This window comes from Psammomys obesus, unplaced genomic scaffold (genome assembly GCF_907164565.1).
Source record: "Psammomys obesus unplaced genomic scaffold, mPsaObe1.curated_primary_1811, whole genome shotgun sequence".
NCBI lineage: Eukaryota > Metazoa > Chordata > Mammalia > Rodentia > Muridae > Psammomys > Psammomys obesus.
In genome coordinates this window covers 470,239-497,602 of record NW_026596166.1, presented here as the reverse complement: position 1 = coordinate 497,602, position 27,364 = coordinate 470,239, and the positions used below count along the sequence as shown (strand labels likewise).

The window sequence follows — 27,364 nt, the reverse complement described above, 5'->3', positions numbered from 1 at the left end:
TGTGTGTGTGTGTGTGTGTGTGTGTGTGTGTGTGTGTGTGTGTGTGTAGGGGTGGTGGTGGTGGGGAGCGGAGGAGGGGGGGAGGACTCCGCCTAGAGAGTTTTAGGTTACCCGCGAGCCACACAAGGACCTTGTGTTGTTGTTGTTTCAAAAAGCAATCGCTGCTCGTAAAACCCACAGCAGATAATTTTAATGCCTCCCCCCACCCCCCCACCCCGCTCCTGCCTGCCTGGCCCCGGAGGAGTGGCAGGGGTGGGGAGCTGTGAAGAAGTTCGGGAGAGCAGCACCAACATTCAAGGATCTCCCCTGGGTTGGATCGGTTGAACCTTGGTCTGATTGGAGTTTCTGAACAACACGAGATGTGCCAATTCTGTGCACAGGACGGGGTTGTCCGGGGCGTCGTAAAAAGGGGAACCGGCAGCAGCATTGTGTTCATTTCTGGTCTAGATTATTGCTCTCCCCGCCCCCTCCTATTGGGCTAATAAAGAATTTCACTGCCTTAAAAAATGTATCTGTTAAACCACCTAGTGGTTTCTTTGGCAAAACATAAGGGAGGCAATCTCTGGGCCGGGATCATGGTAAGGCAGATCAGAGCCTGGACCTCCGGGTAGCAGCATGCCGGCACCCAGCGGAATCTCCCCAGGAAAGTAGCTGCGACTTGACTTCTGAGCAAACAAGGTTGGCTTCCCAACCAAATCGTGCTTTCTTTCCTGGATATCCTCTGGCCCCGTTTCCTGGATGGCTAGCCCCGTTACCACCTGTTCCCTTAGCTGCTTCTTTCTTCCTGGCTGTGGCTACTCGGGAACCGTCTTTATAGCTGTCGTTCATGGAGGAAAAGCTTTGCAAAAACCTGACTAACTTAACGACTGGCCAGATGCTGGCCTGGTTACATCTGAGCCCACCTTTCACTGGGAGATCGGATTGGCAGCCACTTAGGAAAGAAAAGTGTTTGTCCCCGTGTCGGGCCGGCCCTTGCTTTTATGGCCAGATGTGCAACAGCAGCAGTTAAAGGGCGGCAGATTAGATCCAGGGTGTGTCATAAATCCTCGACAGCGTTCCCAAAGCTGGGGCACCGTCAGGGCTCCAGGAGTGACTTTTATGGATGCAGATGAGGATGCCTTTTAAATGAAGCTGATGGTTTGATATGAGGGCTCGAAGCTCTTAAATTCTGAGGTCAGGCAAGAGAGAGCCACGGCGTTCCCTCCAATAATTAGGAACAGTCAAGACAGAGATGCAGACCAGAGCACCCTGACTGCAATCTGGATGCCCGCCCACAGGAGGGTCCAATCGAGAGAGGCCCTCCGACAAATGGTGGGGGGCTTGCTTGCTGCCGGGCGTGTCTCACATCTCAGGCCATATGGCTTTCCTTCCCTACCTCCTTGAACTGGAGGAAGCCAGGACTTCAGGGGAAACAGACTCTAAGTTTCCCCGCCAACTTCTTTAGTTTATTAATTTGACAAAAAGGATGGAAGATAAGCAGGACCTGTAAATAGGTTCGCTTATGTCCCAGCTTGCTCTCTGTCAAACACACACACACACACACACGCGCGCGCACGCATACGCACACGCACACACACGTGCACAAGTTTACAATGTACTAAGGCAACACTGCTCTTTTTAAAAAGATTTATTTCTTTACTTTTAGTTATATGCTTATGTGTGTTCCTGTAGATGAATATGGGCATGCGGGTGTAGGTGCCCTTAGAGGCATCAGATCCCCTGGGACTGTGGGCGGTGAGCAGTGAGCTACCCCACATTGGTTCACAGAACTGAACTTGGGTCCTTGGAGAGAGCAGCAAGTGCTTACTTATAACGACTGAGTCATCTTTCCAGCTGGGAAGCAGCCTTCATAAGCATGTGGTTATCTGCTTGCATTTATAGGCAATGATAACAGCCACCACTTATGAGCATTTGGGTTTGGCTTTTTATACAGCCCTTAAGAACAAGAAAGGCAGTCTTTTTAGACTCATTTTGGAGGTGGGGAGGCGAGACATGGGGCTCACTGTCTTGTTTGCTTTGCTGGTACATACCCGGTGTATGTACGGCCCTGGGAGGTTTGCAAGGCCTAGACTGTGTGCTTCCAGCTAATGGGAAGGATGACTCCATGAGAAAGTTCTAAACCCCAGTGCTCCAAGCGAGATTGCAGAGGAATCTTTCGTATCTGTATTGATAAAGGGTTATGTTTGGATTTCAACCCTGTCTCAAAAGATACCATCTCTCTTCTGTGGCTTCTTGGTGGCCCCAGAAATGTGGCTCTGGTCGAGAGCAGTGGAATCATAGGAAGAGCAGAAACATCTGGCTTGTTGCAGAATTCCCTCTGGGCACCCCGAGGTCTCCTCTCTTAATCTTTTGAGTGACAGAAGCTTAAGGATTGCCATCTTTCCCAGCTGGCTTTCTAGGAAACTGAGAACATGCCCTTTCGCTGTAACTATCTGACTCACTAATTGAGCTCCCTTGAGGCCCAAACCCCAATCCTTTGCCCCCTTTCTGCTTCCTGCCTTCCTTCATAAAATCCCTGACATTTGTTTGACTCTGGAAACCAGCAGCTATCAAGTGTCAGATTGGAGGCTGCTCTGTAGGAAGCACTGATGCTGCTCCTCTGAGGCCATCTGGGAAGCTGGTCAGTGCTCTTTCGGTTACGGAGCGGGCAGTCATTTCTTCCAAGAGGCTGTCTCAGGCTGATGAGGTCTGAGTGACGGACAGGCCAAGGGGACAGCCTTTGTTTACACTTCTGTCTGTCCTTGAGGAGAGGGAATGGGATGAAGGCTGAGACCAAACCTGTCTTGTCCATCCATGTACAGGTCTGGGCACCTGGTAGAGATTTACTCTGTCAGTGTTTGCGGAACAAAAACTAAAAAAAAAAAAAAAACAAACAAACAAACAAAAAAAAAAACGGTGCAGATAATGAATGTTTAATGATGATTCCCTGAGCAACTCTGGTGTCTGAGTAAGACCAGAGGCTGGAAACATTTAAGAAATGTGAGAAAGGCTTCACAGTGGTGGCGCACGCCTTTAATCCCAGCACTCCAGAATCGGGCAGATCTCTGTGAGTTCCAGGCCAGCCAGGGCTACGCGGAGAAACCTGTGTCAAACAAAACAAAACAAATAAATAAAAGAAATGTGAGAAATAGGAGAATGTGGGAAGAGCCAAGGGGTGTGAAACAGAAATCAACTTCGTAATTATTTTAGGTATATTCTCTGCTCCTTGCCCTTTATTGAAGTCTCACTCACTATGTAAGGCTGGCTGGTCTGGAACTTTCAGTTATAGACTAGACTGGCCTTGAGGCCAGATCTGCCCACCTCTGCCTCCAGAGTGCTGAGAGTAAAGGTAGGCACCCCTCTGCCTGGCAATTATTCTTTGTTCTTTTTCTTCTTATTTTAACTCCAGCTCCAACATCACTCGATAAGAAGGCTTCTTAACTTTTGAGTCCTACAGCAGTGAGCCATCTCCTCTTTCCCAGCATTGTCATCCCCTGGACACTTCATGCCTGATTCTGTCTTAGAAATGAGGAAACTTGCAAGCTCCTTGAAGCAGGATAGGAATCTGATTCATCCGTGTTCTGGTCAGGTTGTAAAACACTCGGCTAGCAGATATACGCAGTAGACTGTATGGAGATGTCCAGTCTGGCCCCCGTCCCCCACTGTCATTTGAAATTATTGGCTTACAAGCTGGGCTTTCCACTTTCAGGTTTTTGCTCTTTGCACATGCAGTGATTGTGAGAAGGCTGGGGCAGAAGAGGCTTAGTGAGCATCTTAGATAGGGCAGTTGGCTTTACCTCTATTCTAAATCTCCATTTCTCTCTCCGATTTGTCAAAAGCAAAACAACTCCGTGCTGTTTCCTCCCATTGGGCTTTCATACTTCAGTGTCCGGACTAGGGTCTCTGCTCTTTAGGTTTTCTCCCTGTTGAGAACTTGATTTAAACATTTTTGGTAAACTGATATGTGACACTTAGAGAAACCAAGCTGAGGGGTTTAAGAGAAGACGCATGCATCTAACAAGTGCTAGGCACCAGAGCCAATCGGCAATCATCTCATCTCTGAAGTTGAGGAGTCACATTTGGTGTGGCCTAGTAATCCTACTCTGAGGCATGTGCCCCTTAGAGAAGCTCAGGCTGAGCAGGGTGCCACTGTGTGCCACTGTGCTGTTGCTACCACAAACCTGGAAGGAGCCCAGCTGCCCATCAGTGGGAGGACAGATGAACAAATTGGGATGAGCTCACACCATAAAACATTCTACTCAGGCCAAACATAGGAGTACGAGCAGCATGTAAAATGCTGTGAGATGGCTCAGTAGGTAAAGGGCTTGCTATGCAAATATGAGGACTTGAGTTCAAGTTCCCAGAACCCACATTAAGCCAGATTTGGTATTGTATATTTGTAGTTCCAGTACTTCTACCAAGAGATGGAAGATAGACACAGGAGAATCTCTCTAGAAGCTCTTGGGCCAGCTCCCAAGGCATTTGCAGTGGCAAAATGACAAAGAGACCCTGTCCCCCCTAAAATGAGGTGGAAGATGAGGACTGACAGTTGGGGTTGTCCTCTGACCTCAGCATGCACATCTCACACTCATGGACACACATGCACACATCACACATGTCCCCATATATACACTCTGCACGTACAGCCACACAAAAGGTGAAAGTTGATGACTCTTAGTCACAATCTTAAAGAAGAGAAACATACCAAAAGAGGCAAGTGTGACATCTTCCATCAGTTTTTATGAATAACTGACATCAGAAAAACCTTTAAAAAATACCTGTAGCTACAATAACATTAGCTAAACAGAAAACCAAAGTCACAGGGATGCTGACATGGAATGAAGTGATGGGGTGAAAGGGTTAGATTAGCTGATATGGTCGGCTTCAGCGCTTTTAGTGAGAAGAGAGAGGGGTAGCTTTAAGCTCTTTGTTCATTATTAAATTTCTAATAGCTGATCATGTAAAAACAAACACGGGCTCTGCACAAATCAAAGTACATCACGAACTAAGAGCTATGATTAACTCAATTCTCGCCCCCCACCCCCAAGGTCAAATACTAGTTCCCACGGTTGGGGGCTCCTTCCTTCCTTCTGCTTATCCCTTCTCTTCCAGATGTGGCCCTATCTAACATACCCTTTGGGGAATGAGTATTATCATTGATGCAGTCATTGGCTGTTCAGACCAGAAAAGGCTCAGATCCAGACACCCATATTGGACATGAGCTGGCCGGCCAGGGATACTTTTGTTGTACCTAAAGGGGTTTCTTTAAAGTTTAATTTTTTTAAAAGGATTTTATAAAGTTATAGATGATGTCATACTGCTTCTTTCGGTATGTAGTTTAGGATGGATCCCAACTACAGGCCTATGAGACTGTAGTTCAGCTGAGGAGAGCCGTCTGCTAGCTGGTGTGGCTCAGGGAGATGGAGGCTGGAGGCCTGTTTTTCATCTGACTGGGGCCTTGGGTCCCACCTCCTCCCTTCTCTCCACTTTGCAGGGGCTCGGGTGGGCGGGTAGCCCCCGTGAACAGCAGGTACAGGGTGGCCTTTCTCTCCAGACCACATAGAGATTTATTGTTCAGGCAGCCAAGTTCTGGCGTGGCTGCCAGTGGTGAGGCCTGTCAGCGTGCAAGGCCCCCTCCTTCTGCGTTTGTCACTGAGCTGTTTGGAAGAGGACAAGGGTTGCGCTGCTGATGAGAAATCGATCGGAGCCGCCGTGAGGCCTGCCAAACAGGGTTAGCATTGTGCAGAGTGCGTCCCCCGCACAGCTGCGAGTCGCCAGGGGAATGAGAGAACTGGGTCTCTCCGAGCGCTTCCAACCGTTTCCATGAAGGCCCCCACAGGCCATTCTAGCAACAAACTGGCTTTTTCTTCTCTCATCATTCCAAACTCAATTGCTAGGTCACAAAAATAATCTTCCCTGTGGCCACTGCCTTTGCTTGTTAGGTCTGGAGCTCTGGGGCACTTTCCAGTATTCCTTTGGATGGTTTCTGCCTTCCATTTGCAGGGCCAGTGTGGGGCACCATCCACTCAGCAGGGAAGGCAGCTCTGGTCTCATTGGAGCTTTCCAAGTCAACCAGGCTAGACGTCAGGTGACTTGAAACCTGACAGACACCTCATAACCGTGAGCAGCCTTGCCCCTCCTATAACTAACCAGTGTACACATAGAGGATGGGGAAGACAGGGTAGTGGCAACATGCATCTTTCATTTCAACACTCAAAGAAAGGCCGAGGCTGGCAGACCTCTAAGTTCAAGGCCAGCCCAGCCTACAGAGTGAGGTTAAGTAAGGTCCAGGACAGCCAGGGCAACACAGAGAAACCCTGTCTAGGGGGAAAAAAACCAAATCAAACCAACCAACCAAATGATTCTACAAGGTTGACCTTTCTTAAGGAGCTGGCAGTGAGAAATCTAGGGTTATTTTGTGTGTGTATGTACACACGTGTGCATGTAAAAGTACAGCCCAGAGGACAACCTTGTGTTCATCATTTTTTTTTTTTTTTTGAGGCTAGTCTGGAACTTGCTAAGTGGGTTTGGCTGATTGGCCAGGGAGGCCCAGGGATTCTCCTGTCTTTGCCTCCCCATTGTTGGGATTACAAATCATCACCACATAAGATTTTTTTTTTTTTAAATGTGGATTCTGAGGATCAAATTCAGATCCTGACTTGCCACATAAGCAAACTGCCCAGCTCAGGGAGAATGGATACTTTTAGACTACTGGATAAGTACCTCTCCAAGAAAGAGCCCGGGGTTTAAAAGAATTGCCGTGACTATTTATTATGTATCTGTTCTTGAATCCCTAGGGTGGAAAAGGGAGGGGAGGCAGTAAAGGTAGGAAGGAAGTGAATGAGTTGCTGAGCGTTATGAAAGGACAGACCCACCAACCATCTCAAAAGCAATGACTCAGGTGCTGTCCAGTGGTACTTTCTGCGGGGGGTCTGATGTTAACCACATCTACGATAGCTACTAAACACTTGAAATGTGGCTAACAGACCCGAGGGACCAAATGGCTTTTGATTAACATGTAATAGTTACACATAAGGAACTTTACTGTGACATCTGCATGCATGAATATAAAGTAATCGTGATCCCATTTATACCATCATGGCCTTCTTTGGCCCCACCCCCACCACTCCTGCTGACCCCATTCCTCTTCCCCACCTTCCACAGGTGTGCCCTCCCCTTCCGTTCTTTTCTCTCTTTCCACCCGTGGAGTTTAATTCGGCTTTTGGACAGAGTTGCTTACTGGAGCGTGGGTGATGCTAATTTGCAGGAGTCTGGACCCCTTACCAGTGACTACAGCCTGAAGAAAAGTCACAGCTTTCTCCTGCGGGCGTCAAGGGTGTTCATATTTATGTTCCAGGGCATTACCATCCTTCCCCCTTCCATGTCAGAAAGTTGCTGGGCCCGGTCCTGCTGATCGTTCGGAAGCGTAGTGGCTGTCACCCCAAGATCAAAGTGATCTATCGCATTCTGCCTCATCTTCTGACCCTTACATTCCATATGCACCCCTTTTCTCTCAGGGATTCATGAGCCCCGGAGGGAGCGTTTCATTGCTCAGGCAGGGTCTCTTGTAGCCCAGGCTTTTCACAAATGTTTCTAAGGGTGAGCTCCACCCCAAGTGCTGAAGTTGCAGGCATGTGCAGCCGTGCCTGGTTCAAGATTCCATTCTCCCGCCCTTTTCAGCCTCTGGAAGCTGCTCACAGCCCTTGGTTCATGGTTCCTTCCATCTTCAAAGTCATCAGTGGCGGCCACCTTCTTCTCCCTGGGCCATCTCTCTCGCCTGCCGCCTCTTGCTGTCTGAGGAAGGGCCTTCTGATAGTATCAGGTCCCCTCGGATGTTGCAGGCTAATTTTAGGATCACCCAATTAGCAACCTTGACTCTTTGCCACATAATGTAGCTGTGTCAGCGTTAGAATACGGCATCTTGGATGGGGCTTGTTCTGCCGGCTACATTCATTAAGGGTCTGGTACAGGTCCTGGCCCATGGAAAGCACACGATTATCTGCAGTCTCTTTTCAACTAGGAGTCCTTTATGGTAAAGTTGCTTAATTTTTTTTTTTTTTATGGACTCTGCCTTGCTCAAGAGCAGGTGCTTAGTGAATGTTTATTGAATAATGGAATTTTCAATAAAAGTGGATGGTTTCTTTTTTTTTTTTAAAAAAATATAAAGATATATTGGACAATAAAAGAAAAGTCAAATGTAAACCAGAATGTACGGCTCTCTTTGTGCAAAAGAAGAAAGTCGGTCCACGTAGGACGGGCTGAGTGGGTTCTGTTTTGCTGGAAGTGGTGTTATCATGGGGCTGTTCAATACGTGCCATGCATTTCAGCAACCTTTAGGGCAGTTTTATGTACAACGGGCATCTTCCACTCCTACAGGAAAACAATACAAATTAAAACAGGCATGGGCGTGAGACCCCAGGGCCACTGCTCTGGAGCCTCCCCCAAATGCTGCAGAGCTTGTAGCTCATGGCAGGTGCAGCACATCCCTTGAGTGCCTTGTGGTGAGTTCCAGTCCAGGCTCATTCAGGAAAGCCTGCAGATTCAGTCTGCATCATGGCCGGCCATACCCATGTCAGGCCTGCCTTCTAAGTGTAGAAACCATTAGCACCAGGCCTCCTGCTCATTTTGAGCAGGCTTTGAACCCACTGCTTTAAAGGAGCGTTTTCAATTAACCTCAGCAGGACACAACTATAAAAATTATTTATTGCTACTGGTGGGAATATAAATTAGTACGATCGCTTTGTAGAATTACAATTGAAGCTATACACACTTCTTGACCTTGTAATTCTTCCCTGTTATATACCCTAGAGAAATACCCCTAAATTGTATAAAAAGAAGTGTTCAAGGATGTTCATAATAGTGTTTGGTGAAAGGATAACATTGGAAACTAGTTAAACGACTATAACAAAAGAACAGAGAAATAATTTATGATTTATGGTATATCCAAATAATGGACTATTACATAGCACCAAACATGACTCTTTAATGATTAAATTAATTAATTTCATTATAAAAAAAGAGAGTGAACAAAGTTACATGGTGGAAGAATACACAGTCCAGCTACAATTTATATGTAGTCCAAGCTACTATTTATATGAAAGTTGTTAAGGTAAAAGGTATGGAAAAAGCCACACGTTGTTTAGTGGTACAAACAGATGTAAAAATGCATAAGAAAATTGGGGATGATTATGATACAAAGGTCATATTCATGACTCCTTAGGTAATAGGGTGAGCCAAGAGAGGAATGCATTGGAAGGACATAGAAAAGCTGCAAGGAATTGGCAATGTTTTTTGTTTGTTTGCTTGTGTAATTGGGTGAAAAGTACATAGGTTCTAAAGCTCCCTTTGCATCTGTTTAATAATACATAAGAAAGTTCATAAAAGATTACAGAGTATTCAGATTGACCACACTAGTTTGTTGTGTGCATGTGCACAGGTGGAGATTAGAAGACAGCCTTGACTGTTGTTTTCCCTTTTCCCCTTGAGACACCGTGTCTTATTGTTCACCACTGTGTACCTCTCACCTTGCTGTAGGTGCACTGGGATTCCAGATTCACCAACTCTACCTTTTATATGGGTTCTGGGAATCCAAACTCAGGTCCTCATACAGACATGGTAAGTAAGCCATGTCCCCAACTCCACAGTTAGGTTCAAGAACAAATGAAAGGGCTGCTTCTCTGAGCGACTGGCTGCTAGCCGATGGGGAGCATGTTTCCCTGTTCTTCAGAAGGAATGTGCATCCAAACTTAAAACCCTATTCCTACTATCTGCTGGCCACCTCCCTCTTACCTGTCTGAGACCCTGAGACCACACCTCCTCCCCAGAGCTCTGGGCAGGTGCCTGACAGTGTTGGTGTTCCTTTCTGCTCGCTCCAGCCATCTGCTCTTCTGTTGACTTGCTCTCTCTGAATGATTATGAAGGAGTCACTTTTTCAAACTTAAAAACGTAAGGCAATTAGTTTAGGAATTTCAGAGTTAGCAAGTAAAAATCCAAGATATCAGGGATAAGTTTGAATTTCAGAAAAACAGCAGATAACATTTTAATGTAAGTGTCCTAGTCACTGTTTTATTGCTGTGATGAGACATCATGACCATGGTCACTCTTATAAAAGAAAGCATTTAATCGGGGCTTGGTTACAGTTTCAGAGGCTTAGTCTGTTATCATCATGGCAGGAAGCATGGCAGCATTCAGGCAGGTGTGGTGCTGGAGAAATGTCCATCCTGATCCCCAAGGAGAGATTGGGGATGGGGAGCAGCTGGCCTGGCTCAGGGTTTTAAAACCTCAAAGCTCACCTCCAGGGATGTACCTCTTCCAACAAGGCCACACCTCTTAATCCTTTTAATCCTTTCAAATGGTGCCACTCCCTGATGACTAAGTATTCAAATATATAAGCCTATGGAGATTGTTCTTCCTTTCTTTCTTTTTTCTTTTTTCTTTCTTTCTTTCTTTCTTTCTTTCTTTCTTTCTTTCTTTCTTTCTTTCTTTCTTTCTTTCTTTCTTTCTTTCATATTTTACTTATCTTTTTTAATAGTTCTTTTTAAAACTAATTTATTTTTTTATTAATTACAATTTTTTCATTTTTGTATCCCAGCTGTAGCTCCCTGTCTTGTCCCCTCCCAATCCCACTCTTTCTCCCTCTTCTCCTCTCATGATGGGGGGGGGGGGTCATTCTTATTCAAACCATGACAGTAAAGTATGACCCAAATAGAAATTATTCATCATTTGTCTGAATTCAAATGTAATTGTATGTCTACAGTAACCAAAAAAAAAAAAAAAATCCCACATTAGTTTGTTTTCTTTTGTGATTTCTTTGCCCAGTTTTTTCCTGCTTCTTACCAAAAGTAGTTATTATTATTATCATCATTACTGCAGTACTAGTGATTGAGCGCAGCATCTCATACATTCTGGATGAGTACTTTACCCCTGGGTCATATCCCCAATCCAGTATATTTTAATATTAAAGAGATTATTATCTTTTTTCAATAAGATCTTACAAATATCTGTGTTAGGACATTTTCTAGCAAACAGTAATTTTCTCTATGAAAGTTTCACATTCTTATGTGGGCCTCTGGTATCCCTTATTAATATCATAGAAATTAGGATGAATAAGTTTTTAAGACTTGGATTACATCAACAACAAATACTATGTTATTCATGGTCCATCTATTAATGTTTAATCTACATTTAGCTGTGTACTAAAGTCCTTATTACAACCCTGTGGAGTTTGCCTGGCCTGTGTTTCAAAAATTCTCAGGAACATTTGAAAAGAAGGTATGTTATGTCAGCTGTAAGCATTCTGGAAATGTTCATATTTGGGAAACTTTATGTAAAAAGTGTGGATTGATAAGCTGGTTGTCCTTGTAATAACATTAGGACTTTAGCAAATAATTTAGACTCTGGCTTGGTCATTGGGTCCTTTTTACTCAAGAAACTTTTTTTTTTTAAGCAAACAAGAAAACTTCCAAGTATACGTAGCTTCCAAGTATAGTAGAGGGTAGCGTAATGAATTCCCATGGAATCACACCCAGCTTCAATAGTGAACAGCTTAGGACCAGTCTCACTTTCTCTGTCATCATCCTAGACCCAAGTTCAGATTATTTTGAAGTCAATGTGACATTGCATCGTATCCCCGGTAAATGTTTTCACCGACTGGATCGCCCAGAGAACATCAGCTCTGCGACGCTGGGTTATTCAGTGCTGACTTTCAGTAGGCTGGGTGGGAATGAAATCACATCCCAGTCACAAAACTGTCTATTTACCATCAGATTATTTGGAGGTTAGTCCACAGGAAGGCAGGGGATACTTGCATACCTTTAAAAGATTAGGATCCATTAACAAAATCTAATCACAGGAGCGTATCAGAACCAAAGGGTTAACAGTTCTTTAGTATAATCGAAACAGCCAGCATTCAGTTCTCCAAGATTATCTCAAAACATTCCTTTTTTTTTTTTTTTTTCTGTTTGTGTGAATCAGGTGACCAGTGGCTCCATCTTTTAAATCTTCTTTGACCTATGGGCTCTTGCGAGGCTCCTTCTTTCCTTTGTAACTAGTTTGTTGACTAGCAGACTTTTTCACCTTAGGTTTACTGCTCGCACTCTCACTGCGTTTTGTATTCGTTTTTTTATTTTTTTGAGTCACAGTCTTTCTATGAGGCCCTGGGTCTGCTATGTAAAACTCTCTCTCCTGGCCCTGCTCTCCTCTGGCTGTGATTCTCCTGCCTCTGCATCCACAGCGCTGGGATTACACATGCGAGCCGCCACACCCAGCATCCCACTGTTTTAAGCACGCCATTTTATTCTTTATGTTACTTGTAAAACAGCAGATCTACAGGTTTAATCAGATACAGACAGGTTAGGGAAGTTGTTGTGCACTTTCCCCAGGAGGCATGGAAGGCCTGTGAGATGCCTGTGCCAACCACCATCACCAATAAACCTGTGCTTAGTGACTTTTAAAGGTATTGGAACAGGCTGTACAGAAGTGAGTTTCTGGTTTTGTGCACTGCTGCTGTCACTTTGGGATTGTCATGGAGGGGTGGAGGGGTTTGGTACCATACCTCCCTTTTTGTTGGTCTAAATGGGAAGGCTGTATGTGACTACAAAACTGCAAGAGGAAAGCTCTATCCCAAGGATGGCTGTGGAAAGGAAGCCTCCTGAGTTCTGGAGGAAGCTGAGAGACCGTGAGGAAGTGAGTTGTGTTCTCTGTTGTGAACTGGGAGGACTCCAAGGTACGACTAGACCAGTTTGTGAGACCTTGGGTTGGTTTGTGGAATTTATGCTCCAAGGAGCAGACCACATGCTTTGAGCTGGCTTAGACAGTAAAGGGGATTCGCAGCCGACCTGGCGGAGGGCACTGAGGTGTGTACACTGAAGCCTCGTCCCCAGTGTCAGAATGTAAGTATATTTAGAAATAGGGCCCTTTAATTAATTGTCATTTTAAATGTGCATAGTTCAATATTATGCTATATAAAGAAACCTGATATACCACCACACTAATATAAAGAATATTTATGTAGTAGTCATATCTTTTTAAAATTTTATTTTTAATATTAGTTACAGTTTATTAACTTTGTATCTCATTAATATCTTCATATGTCAGTGAAAATGAATGTAAGTAAAATAAAAATAATGGGGGCTGGAGAGATGGCTCGGTGGTTAAGAGCACTGTCTGCTCTTCGAAAGGACCTGGGTTCAATTCCTACCACCCACAACTGTCTGTAACCCCAATTCCAAGGGATCTGACACCTTCACAGGAATGCACATAAAATAAAAAAAATGGACAGAGAAACTTAGCCGAGTTAATTATAATAAAATAGGGCCTTTCAAAAGGCACTTAAGGTAAACTGAGGCTGTTTGATCAGACGTTCCTCTAATCTGACTAGAGTCCTTAGAAGAAGGGGTTAGTGGCTGAGGCTGTAACTCAGTTCATGGAGTGCTTGCCTGGTTGCAACTGGATCCTGGGGAGTGCCTACAATCCCAGTACTCACAAGGAGGTTCCAAGACTCAAGTTCACCTTGGCTGCATCAAGTTCAAGGCCAGCCTAAGCTACACAAGGAGGAGGGGGAAGAGCAGGAGATGACACCAGGTCACAAAAGCCCTATGAAGGGGCAGCCAATGGGTAGCTGTCTGTAAGCAAAGGAGAGAAGTGTCTGGAAGCCAACCCTGCCAGAACTCTGACCTTAGACTTCCAGCGTCCAGTGCCGAGGAGAAATCGTTTTCTGTTGTTAAAGCCGCCCCGGTTATGGCCTTTTGTTCTGGCGGCCCTAGCTGACCAGCACAGGGCTTTAAGGCTTGTTTATTCCAGTGGTTCCGGAGTGACATTGAATACTCTGCAGTTTTTCTCTCTCCACTCACGCTCCCTGCCTTCTGCAGAGCCAGTTTTATCCCGAGTCTAGCATTTCTCATGGCTGCTAGTCATCATGAGAGTGAGGAAGGGATGTGGGGGCCACAAGCAATGATGCATTTGGGTATAAATGCAGATCTTTATAAAGTGTAGATCTCTATAAAATGTGGGGAGAAGTGTGTGGGACATTGGTGGCAAGAGGCAGCAAAGGAGCTGTTTTCAAGGCCGGTTCCTTCACCGATTAAATGACCTCCAAGGTTAGTCCCAGTGTTGACATTTCGAGAGTTAACAGGAAAAGAAGAAATATAAAAAAGTTTTTGAAAACTTTCAGAGTGCAATAGATAGGCCATGTGAAAAATCATTCCAGAAACCCCAGAACAAGGAAATCATGATCACACAAGTCCACAATTGGAGGATCCTCACTAATCTTTTTCTTTTTTGGCATGAGGCTAAGGACCACCCCGAACACTCTCATAGCTAGCTAGGGGCAGAACTCAGTACTGATACCCCTATCTTCACCCCCATTGTTCTGTCCACAACTTTTCCTTTCAAGGATGCCCTGGAACACTTAGAAAGTGGATGAGTTCCAGCCAAGGGGAGGAAATAGCTTAGATTTTTGTAGGAGATTGTGTTTCTGGGTTGCCTTTGGCTAGTACAGCAGTTTCCAGTGGTCGGGGGACTTGTGGCCTAAACCTCAGGACACACGGCATCTCCACAGTCTCTGCCACCTGGCTCCACAGGCCTTTTCAGCATTCTCGCCTCCCTCACAGGGGAGAGTTGCTGGTTTCTGTGCAAACACTGGAGAGTTCAGTTCGGAGCGGCTAGGGCATTGAGCCAGCAACACGATTTGAAAAAAGTAAAAGTGGATCTTGGTGTCAGGCTCATAGAACTTGTTTTCAGCCAGGAGTTGGGTACAGACACACCCGCAAGGCCTGGGCCTGGAGGGTTAGCATTGTAGCCTCTCGAGAGGCCTTTAAAAAAAAGTCACCATTGTCCTTGATTGAGGCTGGGAATGGACACACTTGTTTTCTTGTGGAGGGTCAAAGGTGTCTGGGCTCTCTTCAGGGGGAGGGAGACTCTTCCTGCCTCTCCGGCAATGACTTCAGAAAACCCGCAAGTCAGGGACTGAATGGACAAGATTCATTATTTTAATCCTCCTCGTCCTCTCCCTGCCTCTGAAGACGACATGTACCTTCTTGGTAGTGCAATATTAAAATTTCTCCACTATCAAGGTAGACACTTAGAAAAAGATAGGGCTTAGAGCCCCATCTGTTTGTAGCTGATTGCAGGTAGGTCTTCTTCCCTTAAATCTGCAGTGACACAGAGAAGGAAATGTACCCCTTCTCTCACGCTGGGCGTCAGGGCAGCTTGAGCCTCTGCTCTTGGCTTGGCTGTCTGCTTTCCACCCCCCACAGAAAGCAGGGGAACAGAGTGTGTTGAGGCCAGAGTGACCTGAGATTAATTAGGTCGCAGCTTTTTCAGTGGTATGCTTTTGGGTAAACTAATGAAACTCTAAGCTCCACCTTCCTTATCTGTAAGTGGAAGATTATGACTTACTGCATTGGGTCATTGTGAACTCAAGTGAAGTTATTCCTGGGTGCTAGTAAGTGTTAACTATTCATAAAAATGATGGGTGAAACAACAAGATGAGTGATTCCCCTGAAAATTCTATCACATTTTGTTTCCTTTTGTTCCCTGACCCTTAAGGATATGCCATCTGTGGGTCTATTATCTTTTGCTTAAAACAAATCCACCTTTTGTGTGTGTATGTGTATCTGTCTGTCTATGTGTGTGTGTGTACATGTGTATGGGTGTGCATGTGTGTGTAGAGTTCAGAGATCAGTGTTCCAGAGAGATCAGTGTTCCAGGATCTTTTTCAATTACTTCCCCACCTTGTTTTGTGAGAGAGTCGCTCACTGAATTGGAGCCTTACTGAATGGCTAAACTGGCTGGACGGTAGTCTCCAGAGATCTTTCAGTCTCTGTCCCCTCAGTGCTAGATTACAGGTCTGTACCACCTAGCTTTTGGATGGGATTCAAACCTGGGGCCTCATGCTTGCCCAGAAAGCATTTAGGGCCATCTCTCTAGTCCTCTCCCCTCCATCCTCCTTCCCTCTCTTTTCTCCTTGGCCCTGGGCCAAATGCTCTAGCTTCTGACTCCATGGAGTAGCATGCAAATTGACTGATGACATGTATGTGGGGCTCTTATGGGATAAATGCTCTTCTTAGCCCTTTATAGGCTAAGCCATATCACATGACAGCCTTATGAGGAAGGCATTGCTATTATCCCCATTTTACAGGAAGGGGAAACTGAGGCAGAGAAAGCTTCATTGTCCTGAGATGTTCACTTTGGGTGTCATGGTGTTTACTTATAACTTAACAATATGAGGAAAGTATCAAGATACTAAGCACGTTTTTCTCCATCTTCCACACCCAAAGAGTCTCCCCGTGTGTTAGGCAAAAACAGTGGGGCACTGAGAAGAGTGTTTCCTTGTGTTCACCATTACTGATGAGGTGTAGGACCACAGTCTCAGTAGCTCAGCCATAGACTCTGTAGCCGTGTCTGTCTGCAGCTGGACATCATTAGCAACATTTTGGCTTCTTCTCCCGGGAGCTGAAATAGCATTTAATGGTCTTACAGTATCTTGCAGAGTGTGCTTGCTAAAGTGTGGTCTAGCTCTGCAAGGTGAGAAAAGTGCATGTCTCAAAAGTCCCACAGGTCATTCTTAGACAAACAGCAGTATAAGACATACTTCAGGCTAAAATTACAGAAGGGAATAAAACCTCTTGGGTGAGGCCTGCAGTCCACAGCCTGTGCAAAAGTGATTTAAAGGAACACAAACAACTATAAAATTCGTTTGTTCTCGGCAGGGCATGGTGGTGTATGAATGCCTTTAATTCCAGCACTCAGGAGGCAGATCTCTAGGTTCAAGTCCAGCCCGGTCTATTTAGAGAGTTTCAGGACAGCCAGGACTACACAGAGAAACCCTGTCTCGAAAACAAAACAAAACAAAACAAAACAAAACAAAACAAAACAAAACAAATCCAAAATTACATTTGTTCTTGCCAGTAGCTCCTTAAACACATCCAGGCAAGCTCCAAGGAGAGGTGCCTCTGTCGATGTCTGGCCTTTATCTCCAGATCTTATGCTCATGTCCGAGACAAGAAGAACAGCTTGTTTGGGAACTTGAACTACCCCTACGCTGACCTGAAGTCAGGAGTGTTGGCTAGGTGGCTGCAGCTTTACACTCTGATGGTTAGTTCTGTGGAAGACGAACGCAGGGGTGTGTTAACACTGCAGTAAAATTTAAAGTGAGAATTTCCTTACTCAGCCTTGTCCCATCCTCAGGGTGTGTGCTGGCAGATGAAGAGAAGCAGAGCTAATTGACCATGTCCCTGGAAGGCACAGTCCCAAATGCCATCATCTCAAAAATCGAAATCCTTAAAGTCTAAAATCTAGAAAATCACCACCAGGAAAGAAAGTTTGGAATCCTGAATGCCAAAGTCTCGAAAGCCCACCCATGTCCCTACATCACAGTTTCTGTTGGAGAATAAGAGGGGGAAAAAGGAGACTGTGCAGAAGGGGAATGAGTCAGAATCCAGGGGAAGGCAATCAGTGCATTTGCCACTGTGTGCAGGCTAGCTGCTTGCATTGAGTTAGGTGACGCAAACACAAGTATGTTCACGCTGATGTTGGGTGTGTCTATGGTGGTGTTTTCGGAAGAGACTAGTGTGGGAATCCTGGTACCAGCCAATTGACCAAGGCTGGAGAAAAATACAGGCTGTGAGCTGACCTCCGACTGACAGCTGGGCAGATTATTTCTGTATTTTGGGCATAGCCGGGGTCCAGCCTTCGCATCACAGGTCTTGCACCAATGCGCTTGGGACCCCAGGCTTGTCTAAAATCTGGTCTTTCTCAATGAATGATGTCCATTCTGCATTCTGTGTGGAGGAAAATACTCCTGAAAAACCTTGGATTTTTTTGGTGACTGCGTATGTGGTAGTGATCCATGGTGATTTTTGATCAATCTCATGCAAAGACATTATTTGCATGGTGCTTTTTCTTTTTTTTTTCCTGAAGTTGGGTGCATTGCCCAGATAAGGCTACATAATGAGAACTTGTCTCAAAAAAAATTTTTTTTTTTTCCAAATGACTTTACTCTGAGTGTTCTAGGGATTTTAGACTTTAGAGATTTTGGTCTTTGAAGGTTTTCTAAAAGGTGGCTTTTGTGATTATGATCATATATGTCTGCCACTATTGCAAAATTCTTGAGCTAATTAACTTTCAAAGAGAAAAGGTTTAGTTTGGTTCGTGGTTTTGGAGGTTCCAGTCCTGATGGAGCAGGTCCATTGCTTTGGGCCTCTGAAGGGAGCACTGGATGGCACAGAAGACTCTATGTAGAAAGCAGAGGGCTTACCTCACGGGGGAGAAAGAGAAAAAGAAAAGAGCTGGCGCTCCTCAGCATCCCTCAAGGCCACTCCTCTAACGACCTAAGGACTTTCCAGTAGGCCCTACTTCCTGAAGGTTTCACTACTTCCTAATACCATGCTGGAGACTAAGCACATGGACGTGGAGAGGACAAATCCCACACCAAAAGGATGCTCAGCACGTCCAGGCCTGAAGATAAGCTACAGTGTGAATCAGCAACAGCCCAGGAGGCAGCAGAGACATGAATGGGTTGGATTGCAGGTCCATTGCTCCACCAACAGTCTTTTTGCTTCAGGACCCGAGAACTTTGGATTCAAAGTACCGCTCTAATTCGGAGGGGCGCTGGGATTCATTCTCTCATTCCTTTTTGTTGTTGTTGCATGGAGGGCCAACTTTCTGCAGGTTACACTATAGTGTTTTGGGGGATGCAAGCATCTGAGGTTGTGGCGAGGGAATCAACTAATTCACCTCAAGCACAGATTCACTGTGGTCTCTCACTGCTGGCACGGGCACCTCCACCAAACTGTTGTCTTATAATGGGGCTGTGGTAGGCAAGGCGGAAGTGGTGTTTGCCCTCCTCCAGTAAAACCACGGATTAAAGGACAAAGCATCCTGATTCCGTTCGGGGTGGGGTGGCTAGGGAAGCGACTTGACAAACGCCTGAGAAAGGACATCTTTTGCCAGACCGAAGAAGGGTTGTGCAAGTGGGTGTTTTGCAAAAGGCTTTGTTCTGTGCCTTTGTTTTTCAAACACATAAGGAGCTGTTTGGTGGTGCACATGCCACCCTGCTGGGTAACTAGGACTTTGTCAGCTGGCACAGTTGCATGATGCATCGGGAGAGGGAAATTGAAAGCCTTCTGTGGTGGCTCTCTGCCCTGTCACCATCTAAGAGGCCTATTGTAGAAAGCATCTGTTGATGCTTTGGCCTACTGAGCGTCTTTTTTTCTCTTTACTTCAGGGAACATCTTCTTCCCCATAGGTGACATATCCCACCTCCCAGGTCCAGTGAATGTATGATCCAGGCTGAGTCAATTAGTGTCTTGGTTAAGGATGGTCGGCACAATGTGGGCCAATGGGTTTAATCCTGGGACTTTTCATTGAAACCCCTGGGAGAAAGAAGCCTTGGGGTTGGTATGCTTTGAAGAAAGAGGTCTGGAGTGTTGGTGGCCATTTTGTCACTTCCTTCCCATAAAGCCAAAACAGCAAAACAAAGCAGAAGGAGAGAAGAGATTTTGTAATCACACACTGTGAGCACCTGAATTCCTTTGACTATCCCATTTGTATGGAGCAGTGACTTCCTGTGTAAGTTAGATATGACCGCAATTCCTTCAGGGCATCTTTTGTCAAGAAGTGATGTCTGTTTCTTCATCTGTGGTTCCTAGCCACTGGACCACCAGAGAGAGGATTATTTCTCCGTCTCTGAATCTTGGCTGTCTTTGTGACGTGTGGATTCCAGTCGTAGACAGCATGAGTTATGGCCTCAAAGGCCTTCCTGCTTCTGCCTTCATGCTCTTTATTCTCTTCTGAGAATGCCAATCAAGTAAGCCAATGTAGCCACTGTAGCTGGAGCAGGGAGGGTCCTGTGGAGGAGAGCTGCAGCCCCCAGCCAAATATTAGCATCGGCTGCCATACACATTAGTGAAGCCATCTTGGACTCCCAGCCAATTGACCCTGGGCTAAATGCAGCTGCATTGGTGAACACAGCTGGACCAGCGCATGTACCATGCAGTCAACCCTGGAAATCAGAGTTGCTGTTCTAAGCCAGTGATCTTGAGGTGGTTCGAACACGTAACTGGTGCACTTCCTTTTTGGTGTAAGTCACTTTGATTTTATGTTTGGTTGTTTGCAACAGTGGTCCGACTGTAGTAAATTGAACCTCCAAATGTGCTTCTGTAGACTTACTCTGGCCTCTAAATGAAACCAGCTGTCACCACCCCCACCCCGTGTGTGTGTGTGTGTGTGTGTGTGTGTGTGTGTGAGAGAGAGAGAGAGAGAGAGAGAGAGAGAGAGAGAGAGAGAAAGAGAGACAGAGAGAGAGGACAACTTGCAAGAGTTGGTTCTCTCCTACCACATGGTTTCTGGGAATTGAACTCCGGTCATTAGGCTTAGTGACAGGTACCTTTATCCACTGAGTCATCTTGTTGGTCCCCATCTCCCTTTTAGTATGACAAAGAATTATGTCTTGATTTGCTTTCAGATTTGCAAAGGACTGCCTCTGATGACGAAGACCTTTGCTGGTAGCAGATCCTTTCAAATAGACACATATTGTCATGGTGATAGTACTAGTGATGGGCTATAACCAAGTTGAATCATGTGATACGTGAGTGATGAAAACAGCATGGAGTTTGTTATAGGTAGTGCAGTGGGAGACACAGGACAGCATGTGCCTGAGGGATTCCCTTATTCTTCCCAAGCAACACCTAAGAAGGAGTGGCTAAGACTGTTTTGATAACATAGTTAAAGCAGTCCCATCTAGTGTAGATTTTTGACATGAAGTAGTGTTTCTATAGCAGAGGTTGGAGAGGAGTTTTTCTTTTTTTTCCTTTTTCTTTTTAATTAAATTTGTTTATTACATTCCTATCACAGCTTCCTCTCTCTTCTCCTCCTGGTCCCACCCTCCCATGCTCTTCCACCTTACCCACCTCCCCTTCTCCTCAGAAAAAGGGAGCTCCCACCCCTTACTAACCCATCCTGGTACAGCAAGTCACATCAGGACTAAGCGCATCTGGAGAGGAGTTTTCAAGCAGAAGATACAGCCTGTGTGAAGGCCCAGAAGAATGGAGGAGCAATGCCCTACGTGCTAGAGCTTCAGTTCTCAACCTGTGGGGTATGACCCCTTGACAAACCTCTATCTCCAAAACATTTACATTATGATTCATAGTTATAGTTATAATTATAGTTATGAGTAGCAAAGAAAATAATTTTATGATTGGGGGTTAGTACAACATGAAGGACTGTATTAGAGAACTGCATTAGAAGGTTGAGAATCCCTGTTCTAGAGATCCTCAATACACTGCACTGGAGTGTAACTGTGAGAGGAGAGAAAGATGGAAGCTGGGAAGGGAAACTGGAAACTGGCTAGTCCTCAGTGACAGAACATCTATAAACCAAGGAATCTAGACTTGATCTTGTAGGTATCAAGTGGGCATCACTGAAGTACTTGTGGCAGAGAATGACATGGATATGAGTTACAAAGACCAGATTGTAAGGGCTTTTGAGGGTCACAAGACTAGAGGCTTGTGGGTGAGTCATAGATTAACTACAGAAGTCCATCTAGAGATGGTGACTATGTAAGTTCAGGTAGCTGAGGTGATAAACACGAAAGAGAAAGCACAAAGACCAGTACTCTCCACAGGTGGTGACCAGTTGGGTATGGAAGGGTGATGGTGAAAGACAGGGAGAAGATGCAATGCCTACTTCTCTTCCCACTTAGGTGACTTTAGAAAGTAGAAGGAGTCATGAATCACCTCCAAAGATGAGAAGCAGACATGATGAGGCACAGGGAAGGTTGTTTTGGATATGCTAAATTAATTAAGAAATTAATAATACATTAGCATATATTCTAGGTCAGATGTACACCACAAATTCATAAGTGGGAGTTGAAGACATATGCATGGATAAAGTTGGCCAGAGGTGAAGAGGATCACCCAGTGGTCAGGGTTTGAAGCATGCTATCATTGAGTATGAGAAGAAAATCATGGAAGAAGATTATAGCAAACTCCACTGGTGTCACACCCATATCCTCCTCCCCATGAGTTCTATGCACACTGTAGTGTTGACTTCTCTGTCTAGGAGCATCTTTTTTTTTAAAAAAAAATTTATTAATTACGCTATATTCACTTTGTATACCCTGTGAACCCTCCCTCCTCTCCTCTCAGTCCCACCGTCCCTCTCTCTTCTCTATGAATGCCCCTCCCCAAGTCCACTGATAGGGGAGGTCTTCCTCTGCTTCCTTCTGATCCTAGTCTATCAGGTCTCATCAGGAGTGGCTGCATTGTCTTCCTCTGTGACCTGGTAAGGCTGCTCCCCGACTCAGGGGGAGGTGATCAAAGAGCAGGCCAATCAGTTCATGTCAGAGACAGTTCCTGTTCCCATTACTATGAAACCCACTTGAACACTGAACTGTCATGGGCTACGTCTGTGCAGAGGTTCTAGGTTATCTCCATGCATGGTCCTTGGTTGGAGTATCAGTCTCAGAAAAGACCCCTGTGCCAAGATATTTTGGTTCTGTTGCTCTCCTTGTGGAACTCCTGTCCTATCCAGGTCTTACTATTTGTTTAGGAGCACCTTATATCTATTTCTCATGACCAGAAAGAGCTCATCATGCTAGTGAGAATGATGTATGAGAAAATACAGCTTCTCTTCTGGTTTTAGGATATTTGCTTTTGGAGCTTAGAGTAGAGGGAAAATTCAAGACTTTCATGATTGGAAGAACTCAGGCCACAGGAAGAAGCTCTGTGTAGGTGTTCTGGCCAATAGTCCTTCAAGCATTAGAAGCCACATAAGTAGAGAACTTTGTCTACAGCTGTGTACTACCTACAGCCTAAGAGCATCTGTGGACCATACCTTCTGGGAGGCTTCTAAATTCCTGGCCTACAGACTATGTGGGAGTTATAAAATTATTGCTTTAAAGTACTAAGTTTTGGAGCAATATAGACCTAGATAAGAGGGACCAGGAGGAAGATAAAATAAGAATAGATAAGATGAATAGGATGCATCAGAAGAAGTGGGAAGATAATAGAGAGGGAGGGAAGCCTCAAGAATGTCTAGACAGAAAACCCCTAATGGGCTTCTACCAGATCCAACATCAGGAAACCATCAGTGGCTTCATGGGAAGCACTTCTCCGGGCATTGTGAGGTCTGAAGGCAGATTGCCATGAAGGAGAAAGGAGGAAACAGGATGGTGAGACAGGAATGATGAGATGAGATGGGCGTTCAAAGTATGACAAGCAGATATGATAGGCGAATGAGACTGGAGAAACAGAAAGCAAGGCTGCTCATTGGAGGAGTATCCTGAAGGGTACTGATGAAACCAGTCACACTTATGGTCTCGATCAACTCTGGTGAAGAGGGATGGAGAGTTTCTGGGTGATGGAGGCAATCATTTCTGAGGTTGGGAGCCATGTCTTCTTCTGCTTCTGACTTCCAAGAGGAGCAAGCAGAATCCCTGTAGAATATGGGGGTTGACACAGGAAGGAAGGAGCACCACTGCATTTAATAGTGTGTGCACGTGTGTGTGTGTGTGTGTGTGTGTGTGTGTGTGTGTGCCACAGTGCATGTGGGAGGTCAGAGGACCACCTGTGGCAGTTGGTTCTCTCCCTCTACCATGTAGATCCCGGGAGTCGAACTCAGGTCATCAGGCAGCCTTCTCCTTACTCATCTCACTAGTCCAATTAATGGCAGCCATTAAGGACTTGTATTAGTGTTTTGATAACAAAAGTTAGTTAACTTCACTACTTATAAAAAATCTACTGTCTTTTTGCTGTATACAATTTTTTTTCCATAACATTCTCATGAATTATCTGCTGTCTTGCTTACCTACAGAGTAATTATTCTGTCTTTTAAACCCAGCTTCGTATTTCCGAGTCTCCTCTCATTTGTCCTGGTTCTTTCTTTGGGGTTGTGCAGAGCAGTAGAATTTCACATTTCATTTTATCTTATAACTAATGCGTGGTAGAGAGAACAGAGACGGGGCGTATCATTTAAGGGTACTCTGCTAATTTTTGACGCAAAGAGCAGCATGCCTCTCACTAATACTCAGTGACATGGAAATTAGAAGAGAATTAAGGATGAGTCTTAGGTAGACTAAGCGTCTTAAACCCATGAAGCTGCTATGACAAAATGCCACAGCCTGGGAGTTTATCAGCAACAGAAGTTTGTTCTCACAGTTCTGGAGGCTGAGAAATCCAAGCTGAAAGAGCAGGTAATTTCGTGCTTAGGAAAGCCCCTATCTTCTTACACGGACCTCAGGTGGTGGAAGGGATATGGGAGTCTCTCTCAGTTCTCTTTAACAAGGACACCAATCATATTCACAAAGGCTCCACCCTCATGAGCTAACTACTCCCCAAAGGCCCCAGTACTTCCTAATGCTGTCACCTTGGGGATGGGAATCACAATGTATGGGTTGCGGAGGGACACAGATATGGACGGCAGCAGTAGGTCAGTGAGTTACGGCATAAAATTCTCTAAAAATAGGTTGTAGGTTTGAAAAAAAATATTTCTTTTTCTTTTCTGTATATATGTGTTTTGCTTACATGCATGCCTGAGCATCCTGTGTGTCTGGCGCACTGGTTTCAGAAGAGGGTGGTGGATCCCCTAAAACTGGAGTTACGGATGGTTGTGAGCTGCTCTATGAGTGCTGGGAATTGAGCCTGCTTCCTCCGCAGGAACGACAAATGTTCTTCACACACTTTACATACTGAAGCCAGGTCTTCAGTAGTTCAGGAAGGTACTGTGTGGGAGGAAAGACTCTACAGTATGTTACAAGACATGTTGTAGAGTTCCACTGTACACAGAAAAACACAGAGAAGGCATGCGGGAACACGGATGCCGGATGTAGCACGGCATTTAAAAGGAACACATGTTTGCTGTGGGAATGAGCACAAGCAGTAAAATAAAGCAATCGCCGAACCTGCATATTTGCTCCTGTCTATACGTGCAGATGAGGCCAAGGTGGTTGCAGCCTTTGAAGAGGCACTGTTGTACCGGCTGTCGCTGCTCTGGAGGGCAGTGGAAGGGGACAGTCTCTGGCCGCAGGACTGACTGTGTTTAGACAAAGCAAACGAGAGAAGCTAGCAGGATTCCCAAGGACCTGGCAGCTGGGCTCCTGGGCCTGGGCCTGGGCCTGGGCCTCAGTATCCTTTCTGTTCACTCTGGTTCTCCCGCTTCTTTGAAAAAAAAAAAAAGTTATAACTGGGATGAGTCTCTTATTCTGACGGAGCTGTGGGTTGTGTGGGTGCTGGGCTGGCCTGCCGCTGCCCTCTGATAGTTCTTCTTGTTAGTGTTGGAGGCTGGAGAAGGAGGGCATTCTGGCTTCTCGTGGCAACCTCCGCAGTGATCACTAGAACGTAGGTTCCACTGAGTTCAGAAGCGAACAGGAGAGTTTTCCCGTTGTTGTTATTGGTTTATTTAAATTTCCTTTCTCTCTTTTCTTTTAAACTTAAGTATTAGCCTGTGTGTGCCTGTGTATGTATGCATGTTTATGTGTATTTGTATGTGTGTGAATGGGTGTGTATATATTTGTATATCTGTGTGAATGTGTAGATATGTATAATTGTGTGTTTGTATGTGAATGTGTGCACATATATGCATATTAAAGAGTGTATATGTGTATTTATATTTTGTGTGTGTTTGTTTCTGTGTGTATGTGTGGTGTGTGTACATGTATGTATATTTGTGGGTGTGTGTATTTGTGTGTATATGTATGTATATTTTTTGTATGTATGTATGTTTATGTGTGTATATTTGGGGTGTGTGTATTTGGGAAACTTTTTTGGAAGAACTCTTCTCCCATTTGTTTCTTCGAAATGTCTCTTTCTGCTCTTCAGCCACTTTCTTCCTTTCTTTTACCTACCTTCCCTCCATCCCTCTGTTCCTCTGTCCCTCCCTCCTTCCCTCCCTCCTTTCCTCCCTCTCTTCTTCTCACACATGTTAGGCAAGATCTTTCCCCACCCCAGGACTTCATTTTCATCTCTGCTGAAGTTATGGTGATGGTGTTCGCTGTATATCCATCTCATTGTCTCATTAGGCTACAGGCTGGGTTCCCTGAGAGTAGGGGCCTGTGTTTCCAACCGCATCAAAAGGACTCAGAAGATAGTGAGCTGACTTAGTGTCTGCCCTCCAGGTTTTAGCATGTGTGAATAGTTTATCTGCTAGTAATAGCATCAAGCAGCCTTCATTGTAAGGTGTCTCCTGAGGTCCTGGGTCATTGCACGTGCTCAAAAGACTCTCCAAAAGGCTCTTTTACTCTGGTGAGTGAGATACTGCCTTATGATCTGACACCTTACATCTGGCAGCAGAAATTAGTTGAGCCTTTCCTGTGTGGTGACTTTCTCCAAGCACATTTCCGATGGCCTCACGGTGATTTTACGGGCTGGTACATCCAGTGCTTCTTGTGAAGTCCTCTGTGGTGTTTTGTGGTGGAAAGTCTGGCTGAGGAGGGAGACACCTGCAGCTCAGAGTATAGTACCAGACAGCTCAGTTTCTGGCAGTAACTATGCAAAGGCTTTTCAGAACTGTATCTTTTCCCTTCCTTCCTTCCTTCCTTCCTTCCTTCCTTCCTTCCTTCCTTCCTTCCTTCCTTCCTTCCTTTCTTCTTTTCTTCCTCCCTCCATCTCCCTCCCTCCCCTTTTCCCTTCCTCCTTCCCTCCATTCCTCCCTCCCTCCCTTCCTTCCTTCCTTCCTTCCTTCCTTCCTTCCTTCCTTCCTTCCTTCCTTCCTTCCCTCCTCTTTTTGTGAAGAGCTATTATTTTCCATTGGGAAACAATCGCGGATTTTAATTTATGTTGTATAAAAAAGTTTCCAGGCATATTTCAAGGTCACTCTGGGAGGTAGGAACAACTGAAATACTTACAAGAAAACTCTCTTCTCATTGGCTGACCATTTAATTAGTTACTCATTGATTGTTGGGCCCAAAAAGATTCCAAGTGGGCATCGAGCATGGGGGATGAGGGAGCAGAAGTTTATGGGTCCCAACCCCCAGGACTGGCCTGCCTTAGCTATTTACTCAAGGGAGCAGGTGGAGACCAATTTGAATCTTTGCTCACACAGTGGTCACACCTTTGAACCCATCTCCTGACCTGGAACAGGCAGTTCCTGTGGTGTTAGGTCACTCATGTTGCCCCTGTGTTAACTTATGATTTCAGCCTTGCACGGAATGGCTCCAGACAGAAGGGATTGAGGAAAAAGGGGATTTAAAGTGACATGTGTGTCTTAGGAAGCAAGGCCCAGGTAAGATGTTTCCCACAGACTCTGATTTCCATCACCAAGTTTGCAGAGGGAGCCTATTGTCACTCTCACTTATCAGTAAGCAAAATGAGGTTTAGAGATGTTTGAAAAAGTTCTCGGGGTCCCTTGGAAGAGTCTGGATCCAAACCCAAGGCAGTCTAGTTACAGATTC

The 27,364-nt window shown here is 45.2% G+C and overlaps 1 protein-coding gene across 4 annotated transcripts in view; it reads left to right on the top strand.

Moving 5' to 3' along the window:
- Positions 1-27,364, top strand: part of Smoc1 (SPARC related modular calcium binding 1) — a 153,793-nt gene that overhangs the window by 899 nt on the left and 125,530 nt on the right. The window lies entirely within an intron of this gene.